This window comes from Rhipicephalus microplus, chromosome 1 (assembly GCF_043290135.1).
Source record: "Rhipicephalus microplus isolate Deutch F79 chromosome 1, USDA_Rmic, whole genome shotgun sequence".
NCBI lineage: Eukaryota > Metazoa > Arthropoda > Arachnida > Ixodida > Ixodidae > Rhipicephalus > Rhipicephalus microplus.
The window spans coordinates 188,753,875-188,758,005 of NC_134700.1; positions in this window are offsets into that span (position 1 = coordinate 188,753,875).

The window sequence follows — 4,131 nt, forward strand, 5'->3', positions numbered from 1 at the left end:
AACGTTGTACGTTTATATATCTCAAAGTCAAATCCTATGATGAGAAAAACGGGATCGTCAGGTCGTATCCATTAGAATCAAGTGTTTGACGTTTGTGTCATTTCATCATTCACTACTGTCAAAAAACTACGAAAAAAGATTCTCTCTTAAGGAGCAGCTCTAATCGCCCTTGGGAAGATGTGCGAATAAATGGAACATGACAGCTTGGCAGTTTGATACTACAGCGCACTTTGTGCTCTGACGCAGATAATTATGGTCTCCGAAATAGATTTTACAACCGCTTCAAATGATTGGCGCGGTGTAGCATCCCTACATTACGACGGTCTCCAACGACATCTCATCTCTTCATGTGAGTGACACAAACAACACACTCTAAGGCCTCCATTTTCTGTTGTTCTTTGGCAAGCTTGGTAGCGTTTCACTCCAACGGGGCGAAAATAATTGGACGCCACTATCCAATTTTCATTTCGCGCCAGCGACAAAAAAATAATCGCACCTGTGTACCCACAAAAGAAATTGCCCGCAGCTTCCCTCGGGGGAACACTGAGGAGGATGCGGAGCATATAATTGGTTAACGGGGTGTTAAAGTGCGACTTACTTGGGTCGATGGCTGAATTGGTTAACGTGGTTGTGAAATGGGGTGTTAAATTGCGACTTACTTGGGTCGATGGCTAAATTGGTTAACGTGGTTGTAGGAGGGGGTGTTAAATGAGTGAACACGTACACACGTATGCGAAAGGGCGGCGCTGGTCGAAGGGACGTCGATCATTGTGTTTGTGGATTCGTTGGAATTCATTTCACCGCGACCTTGGACGTCGACGCGCCGTACAAACCAACCGACGAGCGGCAACTGAGCGAGCGAGCGCCGACCTTGAGTATATATATACAGCGCGACGGCGCATGCACTGTCAGCGTCGAATGTTCGAGAAGGGGGAGAAGCGCAACGGCGCATGCGCGCGCGTCAGCTGCCGATGTTCTCGAAGCGTGACGGCGCATGCGCGCTACATTATACAGCTAGCGAATGTTCGTGAAGAGGAGAAGCGCACGCGGTGTGTAGAGGAGGAAGGGTGCACAGATGGTGGAGGAGTGAAGCGCGCGCGGTGTGTAGAGGAGGAAGGGATGCACAGATGGTGGAAGAAGGAGGAGGAAGCTTGCGGACGGCGCCGCACTACAAGCCTCGAGTATTAGATGCTCCGCATCTAAAAATCATTTCGTTTTAACCTTTCCAATTTACTTTCAGGTTTGTTGCGGTATTGCGGTTTCACACAGAGGAACGCATATTACGGCAATCATCCCGCACATGCGCCTACTTTTATCATTGCGATAGCAATTATATGGACACTCTCGGCTGGATTTTGCTACCGGCGTAGGCGTCGAAGTCATGCGCCGTATATGTATGTGTATCTATATATATGAAAACGTTAGAAAGATAAAATTAAGCAAAAACTTCTAGATCCCACGTACACTGGGATTCGATGATATGCGAAGCACGAACGTGAAATGTATGTCACTTTAAAATCAGTACAATGTTATGAGGTGGAGGTAAATGATGCCGTACAAGACTCCCGTGTCATGATTGTCATGTTCGGATGTGTCGTTCACCTTCGTCATCTATTCGCTTCACGTGATACCAGATTTAGTCTACGTGGAGCTAGCGAAACGGCCGCGAGCACGTATGAGCGGGGTATGTTGTGATCTTCTTACATGGCACGCGTGTCAGGATTATTATGTTTCCACCAGTCATATATTTCGTCATCCATCTTCTTATATGACACGCGTGTCAGGAATATCATGTTTCAACCAGTCATATATTTTGTCATCCATTGACGTCACGTAACACCAAATTTGGTATATGTGGAGCAAGCAAAACAGCCGTAGGTGCCTCATTAAGGGCCCAATATGCACTAATGTAGCGTTAACGTGCGCGCACGCCTAGCACAGCGACGGTATGTTAGCAAAACTCGAGCACTCTATAGTGTTACGCCAGGCGCGACCAGCGTCCGTCGGCGCGGCCCGCCTGCAACCGGCGCGAAATGCGACATGCTGCATTTCGCGCCGACGCGTTACCCAAAATACTCCGTCTCCCTCTTTTCGTGACGGAGGAACACCGGACGCGCTGAAACGCCCACGCGTCAAAAGAACGCAGCGCGGCGCGTGCCTGCAGTATATGGCAGGACCGGTGCTTGCGTGGCAACGCCGGCGTGACGTGACAAAATGAACAGCGGCAAACACGAGCACCGTGTCACGTCGAAATCTACTGGCTCTTTGACTGTGGCATGTAGTCCTGTTCTCACAAGACACGCCTCTCATGATTATCTTGTTTGCACCAGTCACAAACCTTCGTCATCCATTCGCGTTACGTAATACCAAATTTGGTATAAGTGAGGCTAGCGAAACTGCCGCGAGCGCTTCATCAGTCTCGCATGTAGTCATGTTGTTACATGACACGCATGTCGTGATTATCATGCTTGGATGTGTCATTTCCTTATGTCGTCCGTTCTCGTCACGTAATGCCCAGTTTGGTACATGGGAATCTAGCGAAACAGCCGCGAGCGCATCATGAGTGTAGCATGTAACCATGTTGTTACATGACACGCATCTCCTGTTTATCATGTTTGCACCAGTACCATACCTTCATCATCCATTCACGTCCCGCAATACCAAATTTGACATATGTGAAGCTAGCGAAACGGCTGGGAGAGCATCATGACGGGTCCAATATACTGCGACGTAACTTTGACGCGCGCAAACTGGGCGCAGCGACACTACGCTAGCAAAACGCGAACACTTCATAGTCCAACGCCAGATTCACCAGGGTCTTTCGGCGCGGACCGGCGGCAAACGGCGCGAAATGCGACATGCTGCATTTCGCGCAGACAACGTTACCCAGAATGCACGGCGTCTGCCTAGCTTCGTGATGGAAGGACGCCGCGCGTGCTCAAACGCGCATGCGTCAAAGCAAAGCAGTGCGGCGCGTGCCTGCGAGTATATGCCAGGCAGATCGGTGCCTGGCGTGGCATCGCCGGCATTACGCGACGAAACGAACGCAGGAGCACACGCGCACCGGATCACGTCGAAGTGTATTTGCTCCTTGAGTGTTTCATCTAGTCATGTTGATACATGACACGCATCTCATTATTATCACGTTTGCACCAGTCACACACATTTGTCATCCATTCGCATCACGTGACGCCGAATTTTGTATATGTTAAGCTAGCGAGACAGCTGCGAGCGCATCATGAGCGTGGTGTTTAGTCATGTTGTTACATGACACGCATGCCATGTTTATTATGTTTGCACCAGTATCATACCTTCGGCATCTATTGACGTCCCGCAATACCGATTTTGGTATAAGTGATCTAACGAAACGCCCGCAAGTGCATGATGAGCATGGCATGTAGTGATGTTGTTACACGACACGCATGACATTATTTTTCATGTTAGGGTCTGTCGCTTGTGTTCGCCATGCAGTCATGCCATGCCATACAAGTTGTGAAAAATGCCATGTGAACGAAACCACTGCAAGAGCTGCAGCACCCGGAAATATGAATCATGACATTCATGACATACATATTATGATTTTCATGTTATGACTAGTGAAATATGTTCTTCATACAGTCTTATTATGTCATACCAACTTTGGTATTGATACCATTATTGAAATGGGCGTGCGAGCTAAAAGTCCTAGATAGATAGATAGATAGATAGATAGATAGATAGATAGATAGATAGATAGATAGATAGATAGATAGATAGATAGATAGATAGATAGATAGATAGATAGATAGATAGATAGATAGATAGATAGATAGATAGATAGATAGATAGATAGATAGATAGATAGATAGATAGATAGATAGATAGATAGATACGCTCAATGTCGCCGAAGTTCGCTTTTTAAACACTCCGGTGCGTGGAATCCAACAAGGGGCCTCCACGTTGTGAATGTGAGGCGTTAACCACCGAGCCACCAAAAAGTACCTCCTTTAACGGCCAAATGGCAAGCCATTTATATCTACCACTTACCGCTGTCGGTGGCCATTTTGGGGGAGAGGGGGAAACTATCGTGTTTTCAACAATGTTACAAAGGTGGTGCAATTAGTTCGGCCGCTATCATCTTTCATGCGTACT